The sequence below is a fragment of the Bufo bufo genome, chromosome 3 (assembly GCF_905171765.1).
Source record: "Bufo bufo chromosome 3, aBufBuf1.1, whole genome shotgun sequence".
NCBI lineage: Eukaryota > Metazoa > Chordata > Amphibia > Anura > Bufonidae > Bufo > Bufo bufo.
In genome coordinates this window covers 447,714,961-447,742,641 of record NC_053391.1, presented here as the reverse complement: position 1 = coordinate 447,742,641, position 27,681 = coordinate 447,714,961, and the positions used below count along the sequence as shown (strand labels likewise).

Genomic DNA, 27,681 nt, shown 5'->3' with positions numbered 1-27,681 from the left:
TAACCCCTTAGTGCCTGCCAATACGATGGGCTTCTGCTCTAATGGTTGGGATCAGATCAACCTCTGATCCTGGCCTTTAACCCCTTAGATGCTGCTGTCAATAGCAACTCCAGTATCTAAGAAGTTTCAGAGAGATCGGTCAGTATCCCAGCAATTGCCAGGGAATTTCCTGGGCAGCTGGGGGCCTAATGAAGGGTCCCAGGTGTACCATCTTTGTATTTAAGAGGCAGGGCCTAATAGGATGCCTGTCAGCGGACCACGTCACAGCCATTGAGAAAAAAAATAAACATTAAAGGGTTTACACTTTTATTTGTAAATGTCGTAATGCATATATAGTGAGAATTCATTGGAAGACACCAATTCTGAATGTAATTTGTTGTAAAAAGGGATTTCATTTGGAATACAGGAGACTAGAAGGCAGCAGGACTTTACAGTAGGGTTTTTGTCAAAAAAGGAGCACAGTACACCTGGACTGACTAATCCAAGTTTGCACATTGTTTTACATGGGGTTTAGCTTCCAGTTTTCACAGATGATGAAATATAGAAACTGTCCCATTAATCTGATTTGCAGCAATCCAAGCACATGTAATGCATGCGCACAATAACTTTTATTCTGCTCATGTGTCTGTAACAAGCATGGGGAATTGGGGATGGGGATTTTAATTATTACTCCTTGGTGAAGAATTGCTATACATGCCATTATTTGATATAACATTTGCATTGGCTCTAAACCTAAACATTAACATTCTGTCTCATTAGTGTACTATCATCCACCATCATAGTACACTAATTCACTGAGTGCTGATGTAACTAGAGGATCAGGCGTCCTCCTTCTGAGCCACATATCACACCTGTCTCTGGAGCAGGTCACATTGAGATATAGACATAGGCAGACTGTGCAGAACTGGTTGAGTTGCTGCTTTGGAGGGATAGCCTATAACAGAGAGTAAGGGAAGGCTGCTGTTAATGTGATCAGTTGGAGTCACCATCTCTTGCAGGATGCAGCCAGCTTCTGCTCCTACAGCTGCTTTTGATGCCACAGGTAAGTTCAAATGTATCTACAGTCTACTGTTTATGGCTGCACAATTGTATTATGGAGCTATGATATGCTAAACCTATTCTTTGGTGTCTGCAAATGTGTTCTGATTCCTACTTTTATGGTGGCTATTATCTGAACCTGTTCAAAAATGAGTTTGTTGAACAATGTGTTTGAAGGTAATGCACATGCACAGTATATCTGGCATTTCAGTTTACAGTTCATGTAGGGATTTACGCACACACATTTTATAGGACCTATATATTCTATATTGTCTTTTTCTTGACATATTTGTTTAATACCAATTCACTTGAATGTGTAAATGAATTAGTTTTCACTTTATACCTTTAAACCAGCCTACAGTGCTTATTTTGTATTCCATAGAAATAATGCTGATGGTGTTTAGGAAGGTAAAGGTGACACTTCCTGCATTTCCTAGTCTCAGTGTGACCTGTACATAGTATTGTCTTAATCCTTGTGTGTTCTGTTCATATTCTTAAAAAAAAAAGTGAATTTGCCAAAAAAACTGATTAATTAGAGCATATATGAAATGACCTAATAACAGGAAGCTAGTGGGTGCTCCTTTTCAGAGATTCTGATATTAATGACCGATCCCCCAGGTGTCGAGCGCTGGCTGATCAGCTATTTCAGGAGCCAGCGGCGATCTGCTGTCCATTGGATAGTGGTTGTGCTTGGTATTGCAGTCAGTCCCATTTATTTGAATGGGACTGAGCTGTGCCGAGGCAATGTGACCGATTAAGGTGGCGTCACTGGCCTAGTGATCACATTTACACTGTCTGGCCCTGTCATTCAAAGTGCAGAGAACATGCCAGTTGCAGAGAGAGCTGAGCCTCTAGCTGTAATGGCAATGCCCTCATTGCTCAAAGAGTCTCATATGCGTATATTATAACACTTTTTTTCAGCAGTGCAAGGACATATGAAGATGGGACCAACACAGATACCTTCAGCTGCCAAGAGCACATGTAACAGGTCAGCCAGTGTCATAGGTACAAATCTGCTGACAGATGCCCTTTAAATATCTGATCAGCAGGGGGCCCCTGCCAATCATAGATAGCTAAGCATACTTGGCTATCTCTGGCAGAACCATAGAGTTGGCCCGTTTCAAGTGGGGGAGCACAGACCCCTCTCATTAAAATACTTATCCCCTATCCTGTAGCTAAGCAACCCCTTTAATGAAATTTTTAGACTGTGATGTAATGGAGAAAATACTACTTGCTCACATGAACACAGCCATCAAAATGCAGTCATCAGGTAGCTTGTAAATTATTTAACAATCACACAATGGTGATACTGGCACGTCCGCTATAATGTTACTTTAACATATCATTTACAACATGTCTGCAGGTAATTTAGAAGCTGCACATACTGCTTATGTAAGGTTAGTAATATTGCAATAGAAGAAAGTAGCGCAAATATCTCTCGGTAACCTTTGTATTTATGTATTACAATCCCAAAAAGTGTATATATGAGCTCAATCCTGAAGGGTTTATTTTACTATGCATGAGTGTGTATTGAATCCTTCAAAATACTACCCGTTTACCTGTGAATCTAAATTTGCAACACATAAATACCTAAAAAAAACCACTGTTTTGTTACCTTTACTTTAATGGGTAATTGTTAGATGTATATCTGTAGAAGATAAATTCTGTATTTGCTCTTTTTTTAATTGTTGTACTGCAGCTATTCATTTTTTTTCCTTTTTCTATTTCCTGGGGTCACCATATCGGAGATACATAGTTCCTCCCTGGATTGATAATCTATCAGTGTATGTCTGTTTAACAGCAGCTGAAATTAATGCAAGTGAACAGAGAAATGTCATAGATTACTGTATTCTCTAGAAATTTCTAGCCCATTAGAGTACAGTCCATTCCCCTATAGGACCATAGGAAATGCATACAGAACCTTTTCTGTGTATATACCATGGAGGACATTTATTATGAATTTTATTTCAAGACACGGAGGCTCCTATTGCATCATCTTTCTTTACTGAAAGCCACAGCAGCAAAGAAAAACTGAAAACAAATTTACATATTGCCATAGCAACCGTCCCTCCCACCTTAGTCCTGTATATAATGTCCACAAGCCCCTAACACTTTCTCTTTCTTTGCTGCTGCCACAGAGCTAAGTACCTGTTTTGTCTAGCAGCATATTTCTGATTTATTGTATGGTATATGTATATATATTTTGTTGATCTTATTCGTTTTGGGTGCCTGGGGCACTTAGATTTATTTGTCTACAGGCATTTCAGTATCTTTCCCCTATTTTAGGTGCCGTTATTCTGTCTCCCTCTCCCTCCCTGGGAAGGGGGGAGGGAAATATTTTGCTGTCCTGCCGCAATGGCTGGGATCTGAGGGGCTTATTGATTGTTCTTTCTGGGACACATACTCTCTTTTCCTCTCTCCCCTTCACTTACCCTGTGGGGGGGGGGGGGGGAATCCGAGCTCTCTCACTGCTTTGTCATCCTCTTGCAGCTGCTTGCTAGCTTAGTCCCGTAGTCTCGCGGGATCTCGGCCGGCCACGAGATTTCGGCGGCCATTTTGTAGTAGCCTATCTCTTGTTTTCTATCCATCTGCCTATTACCTTTTCCCTCTAGTTTTTCTTCTTGTTCCGATTTTAGCCACGCCCCCTCCCTGCTTCTCAGTGTGTTTTCTTCCTGCTCTCTCCCTGCTCCTTCTCACTGCTGGGTGACTACCCACTGTGAGTTTTCCTCTCCTTCCCTCAGGTTAGGTGTGTTATCCCCTGGGATTTACTGCCCCTCACTGTATTATAGGTCTGATAGTGAATCATTAACACTGCAATGTTGTCTCATCCCTCTGGCCATACCCCTTCACAGAGCTTGGAAGCAGGCAGAGACTCCGTCTCCTCACCTAATCCTGCACCTGGTGGCTCCGCTTTTTCTGCGGATGCTTTCCAGCGTTCTGTCTCTGAGGCCATCATGGCCGCTATGGGCTCCGTTACCACGTCCCTTACCAAATCCATCTCGGATGCCCTCTATGCTCGCCCTACTGTCTTCAGTGACACGGCGCAGCCCGATTTACCTGTACCTCACGCCTCCAGAACAAACTTGATTGGTGAGTCCAATGCCACCCCTGAGAGCGCGACCTCGCGCAAGAGAGCCTCATCCCGCCAGGCAGAACAGGCGAGGAATTGGAAGTGCGCCAGAGCACAAACTGAGTTAGAGATCGACTCTGATGTTGACTCTGAGGAGGAGGTTAGATGTGAGGATATGGATTACCCTGATGGAGATCTGTCTGATTATGCCCCGGCCGATCCTATTGCGGCTCCCATCCCGACGCCTCCTGGCGTTTCATCTGCGGATGTTTTTCAAGGACCATCTGGTGTCTTAACCGACCCTCTAGGGGATCCCCTTTTTGACCCTGACAGTCTCCACCACCCCTGATCCGCCGAATGGCTCCCGCTTGATCACGTAGCCCAATACCTGGAGGCACGTGTACGTTGCCCTCTGTCTAAGGAAGCGCGTAACAAGCTGAAGGCCGAGTGCCCTAGACCCATTATTGCAAATAAGGTCTGCGAGACCCCATCTGTGGACCCCAAAATGGTCCAGTTTTTAGCAAAATCTGGGTGGAACCCTAGAAGGGGTTTGGAATCGGCCCTTAAAGCGTGCCAGGACAAGCTCCTGGACGTCTTTGGTCCGTTGACAAAAATTTTTGAGATGGCGGAAATCGCCAGAGAGGCTAATACGCCCATAGATCCGGAAGAACTCCGGGGATGGGCCCAGCGAGCCATATGTATTGCGGGCAATGCCAATAGTTCCCTGTCGATAGAACGGCGTAAAGCTATTCTGTTCAAAATTGAACCAAAGCTAGTCAATCTTGCCCTCACTGAGGCCGCAGGTGAAGCACAGGGTCTTTTGTTTGGAGAGCCCTTCATTAAGGACATGGGCAGATTCGTGGGTGCCTTTACTGCTCTGGACAAGGCACAGTCGTCCATGAGGAGAGTGTTCCAGAGCCGTTTTTCCTCAAGGGCCGGCAGTTACAGGGGCCGTTCGGCCGGCCGCTCTTCATTCCACGCCCGTGGTTCGGGTAGAGGCTCCTACGGTCAAAGACCTTTCTCTCAGCGACCCTCCTTCCAGGATTTTAGGCAGTCGCAAAGTTTCTTCCCGTCCCGAGGTGCACCTAGCCGCAGGCCTTTCAGAGGAGGTTCCGGATTCCGTCATCCCCTTGGTAAGTCTCCCTCATTTTCCTTTTTCTCCAGTTTGTGTAGGGGGCAGACTCCAACTTTTTTCTCATGCCTGGGAGTCAATCACATCAGACGGTTGGGTTCTATCCACAATACGGGGATTCCAGATAGAACTGGCCCAGGTCCCACATCATATCCCGTTTCCCCCTCCTATCCCATCCTCCGGGGCCACGTCTCAGGCCATAGACAAGGAAATAACAGAACTCTTTCACAAGAACGCCATCGAGCAGGTCCCGTTCTCTTCAGTGGGCCTGCTCAGCAGTATCTTCCTCGTACGGAAGAAAGGGGGACAGATGTGCCCCGTCATAAATCTCAAACCCTTGAACAGATTTGTGCGCTACAGGCACTTCAAGATGGAGGGTATTCACCTCCTCAGGGATCTGCTCCTCAAGGGAGATTGGATGGTGAAATTAGATCTGAAGGACGCCTATCTCACCGTACCGGTCGCTGTTCCCTCCAGGGACCTTCTCTGTTTCCGTTGGAAAGGGCAGATATGGCGTTTCTCTTGCCTCCCCTTCGGCCTGTCGTCGGCCCCTTGGTGCTTCACCAAGCTTATGCGTCTGGTAGTCGCTTGGCTCCGCAGTCGCGGAATCAGGTTGATCATCTACCTGGACGATATACTGCTAATGGATCAGGATCCTTCTGTTCTTCTTTCTCAGTTGCAGGTGACGATGGATCTTCTATCTTGATTGGGTTTCCTCATCAACCACGAGAAGTCTTTATTGACTCCCTCCAGAGTTATGGAATTCCTCGGTTTCTCAGTGGATTCCGTCTCGGAGACTCTCAGCCTTCCCCAGTCAAAACTCTGGTCCATCTGCAAAGAACTACGCAAGACGTTGGTTACCCCCCGTATTACACTTCGCCATCTGGCTCGGATCATAGGTCTCCTCTCCTCTTCAATTCAGGCGGTGTTTCCGGCCCCCCTCCACTACCGGGCTCTTCTGCGCCTGAAACACGCACACCTTCAATCCGGTGCCTCATACGCGGACACGATCTCGCTGGATTCGGAAACTCGGGACGAGCTGCATTGGTGGATTTCGAATCTTCAGGCTTGGAATGGGAAGGCGATTTGCGGTCCGTGCCCGGACTTCACGATAGACTCAGACGCCAGTCTGCTCGGGTGGGGGGCCCATTGCGACGGAGTCTCCACCGGAGGACGTTGGTCTCAGGAGGAAGCCTCACTCCATATCAACGCCCTGGAGCTGTTAGCCGGATCTTTCGCCATCCGCAGTTTTGCCAAGGACATCGCCAGTGCCTGCATTCGCCTTCGTATGGACAATGTGTCTGCTGTCCGGTATGTCAACTTCATGGGAGGTACCCACTCCAGCATGTTGTCTCATTTGGCCAAGGAGTTCTGGTCTTTCTGTCTCAACCAGGAAATTTCGGTAGTGGCGGAGTATCTGCCTGGTCTGCAGAATGTCCAAGCGGACTGAAACTCTCGTTACCTCAGGGATGTCAGCGATTGGAAGTTAGATGGGCTGGTGTTCTCAGAAATCTCATCCATCTGGGGTCCATTCTATATCGACCTATTTGCCTCTCGGTTGAACGCTCAGCTACCGCGCTTCTTCAGTTGGCGACCGGATCCGGATGCAGAGGCAGTGGACGCATTCCTGCAGGATTGGCGCGGACCTCTCCTCTACGCTTTTCCACCGTTCGCGATGCTTCCCCGGGTCTTGACTCAGGTGCGGTATCAACAAGCGGAGTTGGTGTTGATTGTGCCGTTTTGGACTTCCCAGTCGTGGTTTCCTCACCTGCTGGACCTACTCATCCTACCACCGATTCTTCTTCCAGACTACCCAGATCTTCTCCTAGACTCAGCCAAAGCGAGGATCTTTCGGATGCAGCTCATAGACTCTTGGAACAGTCGTGGGCTCCGGGCACCAGGAGGGCCTATAGAGCGGCCTGGGGATCATGGTCTGGTTGGTGCGTGGCACGAGGTGTGGATCCCCTTTCAGCCCCTTTCAGTTTTTGACATCATTATTCGAGGAAGGTAAGGCGTATCGTACGATAAATCTCTTCCGGTCTGCGATTTCTTCCTTCCACCAGGGATTCGAAGGACGTCCTGCGGGTCAACATCCCCTGGTATGCCGTCTCCTCAAGGGATCTCGTATGTCTCGGCCTCCTCGGCCTCGTTTTTCTTCTACCTGGGATGTTTCCTTGGTTTTAGATCTTTTCTCTACTTGGCCATCTAATTCTCAACTTTCCCTCAGTTGTTTCTCTCATATCGACGTCCGTTTGCCCCGGTTTCTACTCCTACGCTGGCGCGTTGGGTTAAATGGACTATGTCCTTAGCAGGTGTGGATACCTCTGTCTTCACGGCCAATTCTACTAGGAGTGCTGCTTCCACCTCTATGTTGGTGTCTGGGGCTCGTCTAGAGGACATCATGAAGATCGCCGACTGGTCTCGGGCTTCTACTTTTAAGGAATTCTATTTTCGCCCGTCTCTACATGCTTTTTCTTCGGTTATTTTACAGCTTTAAACTTGCAATAGGAGCCTCCGTGTCTTGAAATAAAATTATGGGATTTTACTAGTTTATGACGTAAAGTCATGATTTTATGAAAGACACGGAGGCGAGTATTGCCCTCCCTTTTAGGTATTTCCCCCCCCTTGGGTTATTGTTTATTATGATGTACAGTTTCTTTTGTGATATTCTGTATTATTGTGTTTTTTCTTGCTGATTTGTCGTGCTTGCACGTTTCGTCCAGGTGGAGCTTTTTCTTTCACATATTTTATTCTCTTTGTAGGATGAATCCGCTGATGGATTATTCCCGCTCGTTTCTGTTATGTAGCTTCGACCTGTTCCAGTTCTAAGGTTGCGGGATCAGAGGTCTACCTTTTTTCCAGAGGTTCCGGAAGAAGACTGCTGTTGTCTCTTCTGAGATGTTTCAAGTTCGTATGGTTCCGGTTTCATGCGGTTCAGTTTGGAGTATACAGTGTCCGGTCCGGTTGGAGTGGCATCCGCCAAGAAAGAGGAAGTGTTAGGGGCTTGTGGACATTATATACAGGACTAAGGTGGGAGGGACGGTTGCTATGGCAATATGTAAATTTGTTTTCAGTTTTTCTTTGCTGCTGTGGCTTTCAGTAAAGAAAGATGATGCAATACTCGCCTCCGTGTCTTTCATAAAATCATGACTTTACGTCATAAACTAGTAAAATCCCATAATTATACGCCACTTTTTGGTACAGCAATGTTGCAGATTTTGTTGCAGTGGTTATTTAAGGCAAAATCTGCGACTTGTTGCTGCTCACACCACTTTTCCCAAGTGCCAAGAAAAGGGGGCGAGTCGTGGGAGGGGAAAAGGGTGAGCCAGCAGGCCTGTCTCATTTATCATTTTCCACGCCCGTTTTTGGTGTGAAAATTACTTAAATCTACCCCAGCAAGGGAGCTGCCGTAGATTTTAGTATGTCGCATGGCCTGCTGGAGTATAATACCAACAATTGCTGGAACCAGCAGAATATAATGCGTGATGTACAGCTATCAACTCCTATATAATTAGACCAACACACAAATAACAAATCAATCCATCTTTATTATAGCAAACAAAATGACATACATGATAATGATCAAGGAATGAAGGAAGGTGAGGATTAAAACCCCCAGACCCAAGGATGATGCAGTTATCAGTAAGTTACAGATACCACTGTTGTATATGCAATACGCCAGAACAGAAAATATAACCGAGGTGGCCCTACACACATAAATATAAGTTCGCCACAAAGGTGGCATATGAATAAAAATGTATCATCTAGCAAGGTGAGGGCCACCTAAATGAAGATAACAATGTCAAATATAATACTGGCAAAGGCATGGACAACAGTGAGCAACATAAACATATATAATAACAAACCTGACTGGAGGAGTTGCCCAACGTCCGTTTCGCAGTCGCGCTTTTACAAAGGGCACCATGTTATGATACAGTCAGGTCCATAAATATTGCAACATCAACACAATTCTAACATTTTTGGCTCTATACACCACCACAATGGATTTGAAATTAAATGAACAAGATGCGCTTTAACTGCAGACTGTCAGCTTTAATTTGAGGGTATTTACATCCAAATCAGGTGAACAATGTAGGAATTACAACAGTTTTCATATGTGCCTCCCACTTGTTAAGGAACCAAAAGTAATGGGACAATTGGCTTCTCAGCTGTTCCATGGCCAGGTGTGTGTTATTCCCTCATTATCCCAATTACAATGAGCAGATAAAAGGTCCAGAGTTAATTTCAAGTGTGCTATTTGCATTTGGAATCTGTTGCTGTCAACTCTCAAGATGTGATCCAAAGAGCTGTCACTATGAGTGAAGAAAGCCATCATTTGGCTAAGAAAACAAAACAAACCCATCAGGGAGATACCAAAAACATTAGGCGTTGCCAAAACAACTGTTTGGAACATTCTTAAAAAGAAGGAACGCACCGGTGAGCTCAGCAACACCAAAAGACCCGGAAGACCATGGAAAACAACTGTGGTGGAGGACCGAAGAATTCTTTCCCTGGTGAAGAAAACACCCTTCACAACAGTTGGCCAGATCAAGAACACTCTCCAAGAGGTAGGTGTATATGTGTCAAAGTCAACAATCAAGAGAAGACTTTACCAGAGTGAATACAGAGGGTTCACCACAAGATGTAAACCATTGGTGAGCCTCAAAAACAGGAAGGCCAGATTAGAGTTTGCCAAACGACATCTAAAAAAGTCTTCACAGTTCTGGAACAACATCCTATGGACAGATGAGACCAAGATCAACTTGTACCAGAGTGATGGGAAGAGAAGAGTATGGAGAAAGAAAGGAACTGCTCATGATCCTAAGCATACCACCTCATCAGTGAAGCATGGTGGTGGTAGTGTCATGGTGTGGGCATGTATGGCTGCCAATAGAACTGGTTCTCTTGTATTTATTGATGATGTGACTGCTGACAAAAGCAGCAGGATGAATTCTGAAGTGTTTCAGGCAATATTATCTGCTCATATTCAGCCAAATGCTTCAGAACTCATTGGACGGCGCTTCACAGTGCAGATGGACAATGACCTTGCATAGTGCAAAAGCAACCAAAGAGTTTTTTAAGGGAAAGAAGTGGAATGTTATGCAATGGCCAAGTCAATCACCTGACCTGAATCCGATTGAGCATGCATTTCACTTGCTGAAGACAAAACTGAAGGGAAAATGCCCCAAGAACAAGCAGGAACTGAAGACAGTTGCAGTAGAGACCTGGCAAAGCATCACCAGGGATGAAACCCAGCATCTGGTGATGTCTATGCGTTCCAGACTTCAAGCTGTAACTGATTGCAAAGGATTTGCAACCAAGTATTAAAAAGTGAAAGTTTGATTTATGATTATTATTATGTCCCATTACTTTTGGTTCCTTAACAAGTGGGAGGTACATATGCAAACTGTTGTAATTCCTACACCGTTCACCTGATTTGGATGTAAATACCCTCAAATTAAAGCTGACAGTCTGCAGTTAAAGCACATCTTTTTCGTTTCAAGAGGACATAGTTTTAAATTAGAGGGGCAAAGGTTTAAAAGTAATATCAGGAAGTATTACTTTACTGAGAGAGTAGTGGATGCATGGAATAGCCTTCCTGCAGAAGTGGTAGCTGCAAATACAGTGAAGGAGTTTAAGCATGCATGGGATAGGCATAAGGCCATCCTTCATATAAGATAGGGCCAGGGGCTATTCATAGTATTCAGTATATTGGGCAGACTAGATGGGCCAAATGGTTCTTATCTGCCGACACATTCTATGTTTCTATGTTTCATTTCAAATCCATTGTGGTGGTGTATAGGGCCAAAAATGTTAGAATTGTGTCGATGTCCCAATATTTATGGACCTGGCTGTATCATAACATGGTGCCCTTTGTAAAAGTGCGACTGCGAAACGGACATTGGGCCACTCCTCCAGTCAGGTTTGTTATGATATATGTTTATGTTGCTCACTGTTGTCCATGCCTTTGCCAGTATTATATTTGACATTGTTATCTCCATTTAGGTGGCCCTCATCTTGCTAAATGATTCATTTTTATTCATATGCCACCTTTGTGGCGAACTTATATTTATGTGTGTAGGGCCACCTCGGTTATATTTTCTGTTCTGGCGTATTGCATATACAACAGTGGTATCTGTAACTTACTGATAACTGCATCATCCTTGGGTCTGGGGGTTTTAATCCTCACCTTCCTTCATTCCTTGATTTTTATCATGTATGACATTTTGTTTGTTATAATAAAGATAGATTGATTTGTTATTTGTGTGTTGGTCTAATTATATAGGAGTTGATGGCCTGCTGGAGGAAGCACCAAAGTTATGTACTGTAGAGGCCTGTACATCCACTGGCAGCGCAGAGGGACTAAGACTGGCGTCTAAATTACCGGTCTTAATAAATGTCCCCCCGTATGCCTGCTTCCAGCAGTACAATAAAGCTGACATTCCGTTGCGTAACGGAGGCACTGAACCCCACGGAAGTACTACGGAGTGCTTCCGTGGGGTTTCTCTATGTGCCTCCGCACCGCAAAAACATAGAACATATTCTATTTTTTTGCTGTGCGAATGGATCACGGACCCATTCAAGTTGAATGGGTCTGGATCCGTCTGTGGAATCCACACAGATGTTGCCCGTGCATTGGGGACCGCAAATTGTGGTCCCCAATGGACGGAACGGCCAAACAACAGCCGTGCGCATGAGCCCTAACAGAGATAGCTACAGATTCAGTCGGCTACATCTTCAGTCACATAGACATTGAATAGAACAGCAGTGTGCATTCATAACCACCACTCCATTCAAATGCCTTTAGAATGGATGACTGGTGACTCCAATTCCAGTGGTTGGTCGGAGTCCCGGGGTGGGGCACCTATAGCAATAATACATGTATTACCTATCCTGTGGATAGCAGATAAATGTTTTTAGTGAGATAACCCCTTTAATGGTTGAAGTTCCATTTAGTAAATTTATGTTCTACAATATACTAAGAAACTGTACCGTACTTCTTTTTTGTAAAGCCCCAGAAATTTCTGATAAAACTTATAGGGCTATATTTTAAAACTAAAAAACAATAAAATAAAAAAAAAAGATAATCAAGCACGTCTATTTTTCACAGTCATACACTAATGCCATTCATATTGCCTTCATGAATTGTAATGTACATATACAGTGTCCAACAGGGTTGCCAGCATCACCAGATTCCTGGACAGCATGTAATAATAGGGGACTAATTTCCAGATACCATGAAAATAACTTTACTGATCACAGTAAATGCTAATAATTAGTTCACATCAGTATTTAAGCTACAGACATATACTACTTACTGTATAGTCTTTATAATTATAATGTAGCCATAAAATATGTATCTACAGTCGTGGTCAAAAGTTTTGAGAATGACACAAATATTAGTTTTCACAAAGTTTACTGCTAAACTGCTTTTAGATCTTTGTTTCAGTTGTTTCTGTGATGTAGTGAAATATAATTACACGCACTTAATACGTTTCAAAGGCTTTTATCGACAATTACATGACATTTATGCAAAGAGTCAGTATTTGCAGGGTTGGCCCTTCTTTTTCAGGACCTCTGAAATTCGACTGGGCATGCTCTCAATCAACTTCTGGGCCAATTCCTGACTGATAGCAACCCATTCTTTCATAATCACTTCTTGGAGTTTGTCAGAATTAGTGGGTTTTTGTTGGTCCACCCGCCTCTTGAGGATTGACCACAAGTTCTCAATGGGATTAAGATCTGGGGAGTTTCCAGACCATGGACCCAAAATGTCAACGTTTTGGTCCCCGAGCCACTTAGTTATCACTTTTGCCTTATGGCACGGTGCTCCATCGTGCTGGAAAATGCATTGTTCTTCACCAAACTGTTGTTTGATTGTTGGAAGAAGTTGCTGTTGAAGGGTGTTTTGGTACCATTCTTTATTCATGGCTGTGTTTTTGGGCAAAATTGTGAGTGAACCCACTCCCTTGGATGAGAAGCAACCCCACACATGAATGGTCTCAGGATGCTTTACTGTTGGCATGACACAGGACTGATGGTAGCGCTCATCTTTTCTTCTCCGGACAAGCCTTTTTCCAGATGCCCCAAACAATCGGAAAGAGGCTTCATCAGAGAATATGACTTTGCCCAAGTCCTCAGCAGTCCATTCACCATACTTTCTGCAGAAAATCAATCTGTCCCTGATGTTTTCTTTTTTAGAGAAGTGGCTTCTTTGCTGCCCTTCTTGACACCAGGCCATCTTCCAAAAGTCTTCGCCTCACTGTGCGTGCAGATGCACTCAGACCTGCCTGCTGCCATTCCTGAGCAAGCTCTGCACTGGTGTCACTCCGATCCCGCAGGTGAATCCTCTTTAGGAGACGATCCTGGCGCTTGCTGGACTTTCTTGGACGCCCTGAAGCCTTCTTAACAAGAATTGAACCTCTTTCCTTGAAGTTCTTGATGATCCTATAAATTGTTGATTGAGGTGCAATCTTAGTAGCCACAATATCCTTGCCTGTGAAGCCATTTTTATGCAACGCAATGATGGCTGCACGCATTTCTTTGCAGGTCACCATGGTTAACAATGGAAGAACAATGATTTCAAGCATCACCCTCCTTTTAACATGTCAAGTCTGCCATTTTAACCCAATCAGCCTGACATAATGATCTCCAGCCTTGTGCTCGTCAACATTCTCACCTGAGTTAACAAGACGATTACTGAAATGATCTCAGCAGGTCCTTTAATGAGAGCAATGAAATGCAGTGGAAAGGTTTTTTTGGGATTAAGTTAATTTTCATGGCAAAGAAGGAATATGCAATTCATCTGATCACTCTTCATAACATTCTGGAGTATATGCAAATTGCTATTATAAAAACTTAAGCAGCAACTCTTCCAATTTCCAATATTTATGTAATTCTCAAAACTTTTGGCCACGACTGTAGAGTTACCCCCATTAAAGGGGTTTTCCAAGATACTAATATTGATGTCCTATCCTCAGGATAGATCATCAATATCAGATCGACGGAGGTCTGGTGGAGGTCAGGTTCTTCTGCTACGTGGCCTAGGTGCAGCCTAGTCCCAGTCAATTAAATGGGGCTGAGATGCAATACTGAGCACATGGCTATCCAGTGGAACACATCTGCGGTCATTTATCAAACTGGTGTAAAGTACAATCAGCTCAGTTGCCTATAGCAAATCATATTCCACCTTTTTTTTCCAAAGGAGCTGTGAAAAATGAAAGGTGGCATCTGATCGGTTGCTATGGGCAACTAAGCCAGTTCTACTTTACACCAGTTTGATAAATTACACTAATTGTGCTTGGAGTGCTGCAGCCTCCTTAAACAGATGTTCCTGAGGACATTTCATCAATATCATAATCTCAGAAAACCTCTTTAACCTCTTGCCAACCTAGGACGAGAATGCTCGTCCTAACTGGCCGGTAGTTAACGGCATTATTACGAGCATTCTCGTCCTAGGGTTAACCGGCTGCCCCACATGCACTGATGCTGCCGGGCCCCTGCTGTATCTGCCAGCATCGGTGAAAACACAGATGCCGGCGGATTAACCCCCCCCCCTGTATGCCGTGGTCACACTGACAACGGCATACAGGGGGTTTTCGGCAGCTTATAAATCCCCATCGGGTCCCCGTGGTTGCTATGGCAGCACCGATGCGTTGCATAGGAGATCCAGCTACAGGGCTGGGTCTCCTAGGCAACTGTCAGATGTATTGAAACAGGGATAAGACCCTGAAATGTTGAAGTCCCATAGTGGGACAAAAATAAAAAATAATAAAAGTGAAATAAAAGTATTTTTAACAAAAAAAATTAGTTTCAATAAAAAAAAGCCCCTTCCCCATAAAAAATTACATACAGTTGTAATTCCTACACCGTTCACCTGATTTGAATGTAAATACCCTCAAATTAAAGCTGACAGTCTGCAGTTAAAGCACATCTTGTTCGTTTCATTTCAAATCCATTGTGGTGGTGTATAGAGACAAAATTTTTAGAATTGTGTCGATGTCCCAATATTTATGGACCTGACTGTATAAAGTTGTAAAAAATAGAAAAAAAATTTAAAACACACATATTAGGGATCACTGCGTCCGTAATAACCTGCTCTATAAAAATATCACATGATCCACCCCGTCAGGTCAACACTGTAAAGAAAAAAAAAATACTGTGCTAAAAAAAGGCCTTTTTTGTCACCTTTCATCACAAAAAGTGCAATACCAGGCGATCAAAAAGTCATATGTACCCAAAAATAATACCAATCAAACCGTCTTATCCCACAAAAAATGAGACCCTATATAAGACAATCGGCCAAAATTTTTTAAAAGATACGGTTTTCAGAAAATGGAGACATAAAAACATAATTTTTTTGTTTAAAAAATGCTTTTATTGTTTAAAAAAATATATATATATAAAAAAAACATAGTAGGTATCGCCACATCCGTAACAACCTGCCCTATAAAAATATCACATGATTTACTCTGTCAGGTGAAAACAATTTAAAAAAAATAAAAATTAAAACCGTGCCAAAAAATATTTTTTTTTGTCACCATACATAACAAAAAGTGTAATACCAAACGATCAAAAAGTAGTATGTACCCCAAAATAGTACCAATCAAACTGTCACCTCATGCTGCAAAAACTGAGCCCCTACATAAGATAATCACCTGAAAAATATAAATAATATGGCTTTCAGAAAATATAGACGGAAAACAGAGACACAAAAACATGATTTTTTTTTTCAAAAAATGCTTTATTATGTAAAACTGAAACAAAATAAAAATAAAAGTAGAGCACATGATCTAACCTGTCAGGTGAACAGCCATTTTTTGGTTACCTTGAGTAACAAAAAGCGTAATATAAAGCAATCAAAAGTCATATATACCACAAAATAGTACCAATAAAAGTGTCACCTTATCCTATAATTTCCAAAATGGGGTCACTTTTTTAGAATTTCTACTCTAGGGGTGCATCATGGGTCTTTAACTCCTTAAGGACCGAGCTCATTTTCACCTTAAGGACCAGGCCATTTTTTGCAAATCTGACCAGTGTCATTTTATGTGGTGATAACTTTAAAACGCTTTGACTTATCCAGGCCATTCTGAGAATGTTTTTTCGTCACATATTGTACTTTATGACACTGGTAAAATGTAGTAAAATTTTTTATTTTTTTTATTTATAAAAAAATACCAAATTTGCCAAAAATTGGGAAAAATTAGCAAATTTCCAATTTAAATTTCTCTGCTTCTATAATACATAGTAATACCTACAAAAATAGTTATTACTTTACATTCCCCATATGTCTACTTCATATTTGGATCATTTTGGGAATGACATTTTATTTTTTGGGGATGTTACAAGGCTTAGAAGTTTAGAAGCAAATCTTGAAATTTTTCTGAAATTTTCAAAAACCCACTTTTCGCGGACCAGCTCAGATCTGAAGTCACTTTGTGAGGCTTATATAATAGAAACCACCCAAAAATGACCCCATTCTAGAAACTACACCTCTAAAGGATTTCAAAACTGATTTTACAAACTTTGTTAACCCTGTAGGTGTTCCACAAGAATTAATGGAAAATAGAGATTTTTTCCAGTTACAAAGCAAGGGTTAACAGCCAAACCAAACTCAATATTTATGGCTCTGATTCTGTAGTTTACAGAAACACCCCATTTGTGGTCGTAAACCGCTGTACGGGCACACAGCAGGGCGCAGAAGGAAAGGAATGCCATACGGTTTTTGGAAGGCAGATTTTGCTGGACTGGTTTTTTGACACCATGTCCCATTTGAAGCCCCCCTGATGCACCCCTAGAGTAGAAATTCCAAAAAACTGACCCCATTCTAGAAACTACACCCCTCAAGGTATTCAAAACTGATGTTACAAACTTTGTTAACCCTTTAGGTGTTCCACAAGAATTAATGGAAAATAGAGATACAATGTCAAAATTTCACTTTTTTGGCAGATTTTCCATTTTAATATTTTTTTTCCAGTTACAAAGCAAGGGTTAACAGCTCAAAAAACTCAATATTTATGGCTCTGATTCTGTAGTTTACAGACACACCCCATATGTGGACATAAACCGCTGTACGGGCTACACGGCAGGGCGCAGAAGGAAAGGAATGCCATACGGTTTTTGGAAGGCAGATTTTGCTTGACTGGTTTTTTGACACCATGCCCCATTTGAAGCCCCCCTGATGCACCCCCAAAGTAGAAACTCCAAAAAATTTACCCCATTTTAGAAACTTTGGGATAGGGTGGCAGTTTTGTTAGTACTATTTTAGGGTACATATGATTTTTGATTGCTCTATATTACACTTTTTGTGAGGCAAGATAACAAGAAATAGATGTTTTGGCACCGTTTTTATTTTTTGCTATTTACAACATTCATCTGACAGGTTAGATCATGTGGTATTTTAATAGACCAGGTTGTCACAGATGCGGCGATACCTAATATGTATACTCTTTTTTTTTATTTATGTAAGTTTTACACAATGATTTAATTGTCTGAGAGCCATAGTTTTTTCAGTTTTTGGGCGATTATCTTGGTTAGGGTATGATTTTTGCGGGATGAGATGACAGTTTGATTGGCACTATTTTGGGGTGCGTGTGACTTTTTGATCGCTTGCTATTACACTTTTTATGATGTAAGGTGACAAAAAATTGCTTTTTTTACACAGTTATTTTTTTTTTTTACGGTATTCACCTGAGGGGTTAGGTCATGTTATTTTTATAGAGCAAGTTATTACAGACGCGGTAATATCTAATATGTATACTTTTTTTTTTATTAATGTAAGTTTTACACAATAATATCATTTTTGGAACAAAAAAAAATCATGTTTTAGTGTCTCCATATTCTGAGAGCCATAGTTTTTTAAGTTTTTGGGCGATTATCTTAGGTAGGGACTAATTTTTTGGCACTATTTTGAGGTGCATATGACTTTTTGATCGCTTGCTATTACACTTTTTGTGATGTAAGGTGACAAATGGTTTATTTAGCACAGTTTTTATTTTTCAGTTTTTACGGTGTTCACCTGAGGGGTTAGGTCATGTGATATTTTTATAGAGCTGGTTGATACGGACGCGCGATATCTAATATGTATACTTTTTTTTATTTGCGTAAGTTTTACACAATAATGTCATTTTTGAAAAAAAAAAAATCATGTTTTAGTGTCTCCATATTCTGAGAGCCATAGTTTTTTCAGTTTTTAGGCAATTATCTTAGGTAGGGTCTCATTTTTTGCGGGATGAGATGACGATTTTATTGTCACTATTTTGGGGTGCATGACTTTTTGATCGCTTGCTATTACACTTTGTGTGATGTAAGGTGACAAAAAATGGTTTATTTAGCACAGTTTTTATTTTTTATGGTGTTCACCTGAGGGGTTAGGTCATGTGATATTTCTAAAGAGGCGGTCGATACGGACGCGGCGATACCTAATATGTATACTTTTTTTTATTTATGTAAGTTTTACACAACAGCTTTTTTTTTTATGATGTTTTAGTGTCTCCATATTCTAAGCCATAGTTTTTTAATTTTTGGGGAGATTGTCTCAGGTAGGGGCTCATTTTTTGCGGGATGAGGTGACGATTAGAGTGGTACTATTTTGGTGGGCATACGCCATTTTGATCGCTTGCTGTTGTACTTTTTGTGATGTAAGGTGCCAAAAAAATGGTTTATTTAGCACAGTTTTTATTTTTTACGGTGTTCATCTGAGGGGTTAGGTCATGTGATATGTTTATAGAGCCGGACGATACGGACGCGTCGATACCTAATATGTCAACTTTCCCCCCCCTATTTTTTACCAATTTTTTCTTACTTTATTTGGGGAAAATTATGTTTTTGTTTATTTTTACTTGAAACTTTAAATTTTTGGGGGGGAAAACTTAATTTTTTTAACTTTTTTTTTTGTCCCACTTTGGGACTTCAACTTTTGGGGGTCTAATCCTTTACAATACATTCCAATATTTCTGTATTGGAATGCATTGGCTGTATGAGTAATACAGTGAGTATTACTCATACAGCTTCTGGCCTGTGAGATCCAGGGGGCTGGATCTCACAGGCTCATCACAGGAAGGCAGCGTCGATGCCTCAGGAAGGCATTGCACTGCCTTCCATGCCATCGGGTCCCCCCTACAGCCGCATGGGGACCCTATGGCACTGCCACCCGCCGCCGCACCAGGTAAAAGCCGCAAACCGCAGGTCTGAATTGACCTGAGGTTTGCTGCGATCGCCAACATAGGGGGGTCATGCGCATTGACCCAAAGTGCCTGCTCAATGATTTGAGCAGGCACCTTGTTCCGATCACCGCCCACCGCGCGGCGGTGATCGGAAATAGACAGGACGTACAGGTATGCCCTGTGTCCTTAAGTACCGGGACATCAGGGCGTACCTGTACGCCTTGTGTCCGGAAGAGGTTAAATGTCATAATGAAACTTAAAATGATCCCAGTGAAATCTGTCCTCCAAAATCCATATGGCGCTCCTTTCCTTATGCGCCCTTCTGTGTTCCTGTACAGCAGTTTACGACCACATGTGGGATGTTTCTGTAAACTGCAGAATCAGGGTAATAAATATTGAGTTTTATTTAGCTGTTAACCCTAGATGTGTTACAGGAAAAAATGAATAAAAATGGAGAATCTGCCAAAAAAGTGAAATTTAAAAATGTCCTTTAATTCTTGTGGAACACCTAAAGGGTTAACAAAGTTTGTAAAATCTGTTTTGAATAACTTGAGGGGTGTAGTTCTACAATGGGGTCATTTATGGGTGTTTTCCACTATGTAGGCACCACAAACTCACTTCATAACTGAAGTGGTCTTTATAAGTAAGTTTTGGAAACTTTCTTAAAATTTGCTTCTAAAATTCTACGCCTTATAAGATCCTAAAAAATAAAATTACATTTACAAATTGCAAACATGAAAGTGGACATATGTAGAATGTAAAATAATAACTCTTATGATGTATCCCTATCTGCCTTAAAAGCAGAGAAATTCAAATTTAGAAAATTGCTAATTTTAAAAAAAATTCTGTAAATTTGGGATTTTTTTATAAATAAAGGTGAATTATATTGGCTAAAATGTCACTATCATGAAGTACAATGTATTGCGAGAAAACATTCTCAGAATGGTTTGGATAAGTAAAAGCATTTCGAAGTTATTACCACATAAAGTGACACATGTCAAGTTTCCAAAAAACGGCTATCACGGTCGGCGTGGCTATCACATACGTGACACAGAGGGAGGGAACGAGGAAGGCCCTGCCCAAGTGAGAGGGAAGATGGTGACCCCTGACTCACCTAGCGGCTGGCACCTGGCTGCCCTGACGTCCCTAGACGGGTTCCTCACCCGTACGCCGATCACGTGCCTAAAGCCCTGGCTTTCCCTGAGCTGAGCCCTAGGTAGTGAACAGGGCGATGGGAACACTAGTCCGCACCACTAACTCTAAGGGAAAACACCAAGGGGAGGACAGACAACACAGACTCAACATATATTCCCAGGTGGGAGACAACAGGAGACAACAATAAGCCAAACAGGGATCCCGAGGGTAGCACACAGGAACAACAACCAGGATTAACCACTCCAGTGGGTCAGTATAGATGTCCAGGCAGGAAGCTCTATAACTGGCAACTAGAGAAGTGTGAGGGGAGAATATAAGGAGGTAGGGAGTGGCAGACAAGAAACAGCTGAGGAGGAGAAGCTACGGATCCCTGAGAGAGACAAAAAGGATAGCAAGGCAAACACAGAAAACAATACTAAGAAACACCGTGATCTTTAGATATAGAGCGCGCAGCCACCCGCTGCGACTTCCTGACCCCGGGTATAACGGAGTCAGACGTGGCTCTTGATACCCTCGTGACAGTACCCCCCCTTTCACGAGGGGCCTCCGGACACTCAGGACCAGGTCTCTCCGGATGAGAGGCATGGAAAGTCTGAATTAACCTGTTGGCGTTTACCTCTGACGCTGGAACCCACATTCTTTCCTCAGGACCGTAACCCCTCCAATGCACAAGGTACTGAAGAGAGCGGCGGACCCGACGAGAATCAACAATTCTGGCTATTTGAAACTCCAGATTACCATCCACAATAACAGGAGGAGGTGGCAGCGGCGATGGTTCTAGAGGTGGAACATACTTCTTGAGTAACGATTTATGGAAGACGTTATGGATCTTAAAAGTCTGAGGTAGCTCCAGGCGAAAAGCCACAGGGTTAATGACGGCTACTATTTTATAGGGACCAATGAACCTAGGACCCAGTTTCCAAGAAGGAACCTTCAACTTAATATTCCTAGTAGACAACCACACATAGTCATTCACTCCTAGGTCCGGACCTGGCGACCGTTTCTTATCGGCCATGCATTTATATTTACCACTCATCTTTTTCAAGTTAACTTGCACCTTCTGCCATACCGATGAAAGAGATGAAGAAAACCTTTCCTCTTCGGGAACCCCAGAAGACCCCCCCTCTTTGAAAGTACAAAATTGGGGATGAAAACCGTATGCACCAAGGAATGGTGACTTGCCAGTGGACTCCTGATAATGATTATTTATGGCAAACTCAGCTAACGGTAAATATGATGACCACAACTCTTGGTTTTCAGACACAAAACACCTTAAATATGTTTCTAGGTTTTGGTTGGTACGCTCAGTCTGTCCATTCGACTGAGGATGGAAAGCTGAGGAAAAGGACAAGTGAACCCCCAAACGGGAACAAAAAGCTTTCCAAAACTTAGAAATAAACTGGGTTCCCCGATCCGAAACCACATCGGAAGGGACCCCGTGAAGCTTCACGATTTCACTGATAAACACCTGAGCGAGAGTTTTAGCATTAGGAAGTGCGGGTAGCGCAATAAAGTGTACCATTTTGCTAAACCTGTCTACTACTACCAAGATAACTGTTTTACCCGCCGACAACGGTAAGTCAGTGATGAAATCCATTGACAGATGTGTCCATGGCCTATTGGGGATGAAAAGTGGCAATAAAGACCCTGCTGGACGTGTATGAGAGACTTTCGCGCGTGCACAAGTAGAACAAGTAGACACGAAATCCATTACATCCTGACGCAACCTTGGCCACCAAAAACGACGAGATAAAAGCTCCAAGGTTGCTTTACTACCCGGGTGTCCAGCAAGTGCCGAATTATGATGTTCTTTTAATAATTCAAGACGCAGATTTAACGGTACAAACAATTTCTCTGAGGGGCAATAGGCCGGGGCGTCCCCCTGAGCCTCTAACACCTTTCCCTCTAGAACAGAGTGTACAGCAGAGACAACCACTCCTCTTTGTAAAATAGGTACCGGATCACAAACATTAGCCCCTCCAGGGAAACTACGAGATAATGCGTCTGCCTTGGTATTTTTTGCCCCAGGACGATAGGTGATTACAAAGTTAAATCTGGTAAAGAATAGCGACCACCTAGCTTGTCTAGGGGTGAGACGTTTAGCTGATTCTAGGTACAGAAGGTTTTTGTGATCCGTAATCACTGTGACGGGGTGGATTGCTCCCTCTAAGAAGTGACGCCACTCTTCAAGCGCCAGTTTAATCGCCAACAGTTCCCTATTTCCAATATCATAATTCTTCTCCGCAGAAGATAATTTTTTGGAAAAGAAAGCGCAAGGACGCCATTTGCCAGGAGACGGACCCTGAGACAATACAGCTCCCACTCCTACCTCTGACGCATCTACCTCGACAATAAAATCCTGGGAGACATCAGGTTGAATTAGAACAGGTGCCGAGGTAAACCTCTCCTTTAGAGAGGAAAATGCATCTTTAGCGGCGTCAGACCATTTGGAAAAATCCGTCCCCTTCCTAGTCATGTCGGTAAGGGGTTTAACGATCACTGAATAATTTTTAATGAACTTTCTATAGAAATTAGCGAAACCCAAAAACCGTTGTAGGGCTTTAAGGTTCTCAGGAAGATCCCAATCTAAAATTGCCTGGACCTTCCCAGGATCCATGCGGAAACCTGAAGCAGATAATAGATATCCCAGGAACTGTAATTCCTGAACAGCGAAGACACATTTTTCAATTTTCGCATATAATTTATTCGTCCGTAGGACCTGCAGTACTTGCCTGACATGCACCTCATGTGTTTTCAGATCAGCCGAATAAATTAAGATATCATCTAGGTATATGACTACAAACCTGCCGATGAGATGACTAAAAATATCATTAACGAAATGTTGGAAGACAGCAGGGGCATTGGTCAGACCGAAAGGCATAACTAGATTTTCATAATGCCCCTCAGGGGTGTTAAAAGCTGTCTTCCACTCATCCCCTTCCCTGATAAGAATCAGATTGTAGGCCCCCCTAAGATCAAGTTTGGAGAACCACTTAGCACCCGCAATCTGATTAAAAAGGTCAGGAATGAGAGGAAGAGGGTATGGGTCACGGATGGTTATCTGGTTTAACTCACGGAAATCTAAGCAAGGACGCAGGCCCCCATCTTTCTTTTTAACAAAGAAAAACCCTGCAGCCACGGGTGAAGAAGAGGGTCTGATGTGTCCCTTAGCCAGACTCTCGGAGATATAATCTTTCATGGCTTGTCTCTCGGGACCCGAAAGATTATACAACCTGGACTTGGGTAATTTTGCCCCGGGAATCAGGTTAACCGGGCAATCATAAGGACGATGAGGTGGTAGTTTCTGACAACCCTTTTCAGAAAAAACGTCCTCAAAGTCCGAAATAAATGTAGGTAGGGAAGCTATGGAGGCGATTAAGCAATTGTTATTTAAGCAATTCTCTCTGCAATGCTCACTCCACTCCAATATCTCCCTGGCCTGCCAATCCACCACTGGATTGTGCGCTACCAACCAGGGAAGACCCAATACCACCGGAGAGGGAAGGCCCTCCAGAACGTAACATGAAAGACACTCATTATGGTGGTCCCCTACCCGAAGGTGTAAATTACGAACAATGTGGGTGAGGTTTCTCTGAGACAGAGGAGCAGAATCTATAGCGAATACGGGAATAGGTCTCTGCAGCGTACAGAGAGACAAACCCATAGTGCGGGCAAAATGGGCATCAATCAAGTTTACCCCTGCTCCACTGTCTAGAAAAACAGAAATAGACTCCGTCTTAACACCAAAAACAATGACCGCTGGTAACACAAATTGAGATGTTCGTATGGAGGAAACGTATACCCCCCGGCTGACATCCTCCGCACAGCCCGGGGTTAGTAGTTTTCCGACGGTCTTTTGTTTTTGAGAAAGGAGGGACAGACATTAATGAAATGACCCCTCCCCCCACAGAAAAAACAAGCCCCCCCCCTACGGCGAACCTCGGGAGGACGGACCTGACGAGAAGTTCCGCCTAGCTGCATAGGCTCATCTAAGTCAGTACAGGCTGACTGTTGCTTGGGAGAGGTAACCAATTGCTCCGGAATTTTCGATCTCTCCCTAAGACGTCTATCTATTCTGATAGAGAGGGACATAACAGCATCAAGGGAAAGGGGGGTCTCATACAGCGCCAGTGCATCCTTAACCCTTTCAGATAACCCAGAGCAGAACTGACTCCTGAGAGCCGGGTCATTCCACTGAGTATCCGTAGCCCACCTACGGAACTCTGAGCAATATTCCTCTGCTGACCGATCTCCCTGTAGGAGTCTCCGGAACTTCGACTCAGCCAGGGCGACTCGGTCAGGGTCATCATATATGAGACCCAAAGCCCCAAAAAATCCCTCCACTGACCGAAGAGCCTGAGAACCAGGGGGTAACGAGAACGCCCAGGATTGCGGATCCCCCTGAAGCAGGGAAATGACAATCCCTACCCGCTGTTCTTCATGAGCTGAGGAGTAAGGGCGCAACTTAAAATATAATTTGCAGGCCTCACGGAACGTCGCAAATTTGTCCCTTCCCCCAGAAAATCTGTCGGGAAGAGCAACCTTGGGTTCAGTGACAACCTGGTTACCCATAGCAACCGCTGGGGGTGCGGTCTGCTGCATTTGCTGCTGTTGTTGGAGAACAGACGCCTTCAATCCTGCCACCTCCAAAGACAGGCTTTGAAGCTGTTCTGCCAAGGCATCAATAGGATCCATATTGGATTCTAAGTAGAGAGAGAAAAAAAAAAAATAATTAAAATTTTTTATTTATTTTTTTCTCAAAAAGTAATGGCCAGTTATAATATCACGGTCGGCGTGGCTATCACATACGTGACACAGAGGGAGGGAACGAGGAAGGCCCTGCCCAAGTGAGAGGGAAGATGGTGACCCCTGACTCACCTAGCGGCTGGCACCTGGCTGCCCTGACGTCCCTAGACGGGTTCCTCACCCGTACGCCGATCACGTGCCTAAAGCCCTGGCTTTCCCTGAGCTGAGCCCTAGGTAGTGAACAGGGCGATGGGAACACTAGTCCGCACCACTAACTCTAAGGGAAAACACCAAGGGGAGGACAGACAACACAGACTCAACATATATTCCCAGGTGGGAGACAACAGGAGACAACAATAAGCCAAACAGGGATCCGGAGGGTAGCACACAGGAACAACAACCAGGATTAACCACTCCAGTGGGTCAGTATAGATGTCCAGGCAGGAAGCTCTATAACTGGCAACTAGAGAAGTGTGAGGGGAGAATATAAGGAGGTAGGGAGTGGCAGACAAGAAACAGCTGAGGAGGAGAAGCTACGGATCCCTGAGAGAGACAAAAAGGATAGCAAGGCAAACACAGAAAACAATAACTAAGAAACACCGTGATCTTTAGATATAGAGCGCGCAGCCACCCGCTGCGACTTCCTGACCCCGGGTATAACGGAGTCAGACGTGGCTCTTGATACCCTCGTGACAACGGCCTGGTCCTTGGTAAAAAATGGCAAGGTCCTTAAGATGTTAATTTTAATATTATCCATAGTGAGCCAAGTATAATCGTTGGGGGGGAAAAAAACAAAATCAAATTCCTCCTCGCTCCAGCATCTCTACAGGAAGTGACAGGTGGCAGCTCACAGTCACTTCTTCTCCTCCTGGGTACTCAATCAGTGCACTGCACAAGGCTGCAGTTCGGCAGGAGTGGTCACTGACTTATGACCCCTGCATTGTCTGGTTTCTCATTGGTGCCGAGTCGCTGGATTATGCTGTCACTGGCCACTGGGTATAATGTAGCTATGGGAGAAATGCAAAAAAATAAAACACATTGAACTCTTAAAGAGATATTCCAGTTGTAATAAGTCATCCCTATCATGTGGGATAACTATTAGATCGACGGGGGTCCTATTGATGGGCCCCTTAGGCCCCCAAAATGGATGGAGCACTATACTCAGCTGTCTCCGGAATTACTGTAGAAATGAATAGAGTGGCAGTGAACATACCCAAACTCCTACTACGTGCATTTGGTGGGACAGGGGCACAAGGGGTATGAGATCTCCATTCTCATGGCTCTTGGGGGCCCCCCCAACAATCTAACAGTTAATTGATAACTTGTCACAACTGGAAACCCCATTTAACTAATTATTGTGTATACTGTGTTTTGGCTCCTTACTAGTTTATCTCTTACAATGCAGTGCAGCAGATAAGAAAACACTTAGACAGTCAACTAATTTACAATAATCAGCAGATACATACGAAACATAGTTGGTCAATCCCAAAGCATTTATGCAGGCGGATTGTGGTCTAAAGAGTGAGATGAAACTCAACAAAATACAGCAAACAAAAATCTTACAGTTTGCCAAGACCTGCAAGTATATACAGTTACTAGAAATTCTTTTTACCTATGCCTCAGGGTACACTTGACTTAGTGAAAGCATTAAAGTTGTTGCCTTACTTTAGCTGATCTTCTGTATGTAGTATATGCACAAATATGTAACACTAATATATAATATATATATTAGTGTTGATCGAGCACCAAAGTGCTTGTGTGCTCGAGTAGAACATTTTGCGATGCTCGGGTGTTCTACCGAGCACAATGGAAGTCAATGGGAGAACCCCAGGCACCCCCTGCTCTGAAGAGGGGAGGGTATCGGGACTCTAGTTTGGCTTAGGAGTCCCTGCTCTGACTCCATATATAGCTATATCCATATATATAGTCAGTGCTTGGGGACGCCTCAGTGTATTTAAATCTAATTTCTGAAAAGTTTCTGGCAGGATTTGAACTCACAACATTGTACAGTCGTGGACAAAAGTTTTGAGAATTAGATAAATTTAGAAAATTTGAAAAGTTGCTGCTTAAGTTTTTATATTTGCATATACTCCAAAATGTTATGAAGAGTGATCAGATTAATTGCATAGTCCTTCTTTGCCATGAAAATTGACTTAATCCTCCGTTTTGCGTGGTCTTCCTGGCTTGCAAAATTCCCTACTCCTATTTGTTTCAATCCTTAGGTCTAAAGATAGATTATTGCCTTACCTTAGTCTGACTTATTGGTGAAGATGGGCCCGTGACCGTCGATTGTACATGTATACCTTATTTTACTTTTATTTTATTTATTTAATTAAATTTTTATTATGTTATTGTGTTTGTCTGTGTTTATT

General features: G+C 43.2%; 1 long non-coding RNA gene across 1 annotated transcript; it reads left to right on the top strand.

Moving 5' to 3' along the window:
• Positions 1-1,707: 1,707 nt before the first annotated feature.
• On the top strand, positions 1,708-25,836 carry LOC120993470. The gene is made up of 4 exons (XR_005777274.1): positions 1,708-1,814; positions 20,499-20,506; positions 23,944-23,948; positions 25,823-25,836. It is a non-coding gene; the product is annotated as an uncharacterized LOC120993470 (long non-coding RNA).
• The last annotated feature ends 1,845 nt before the right edge of the window (positions 25,837-27,681 follow it).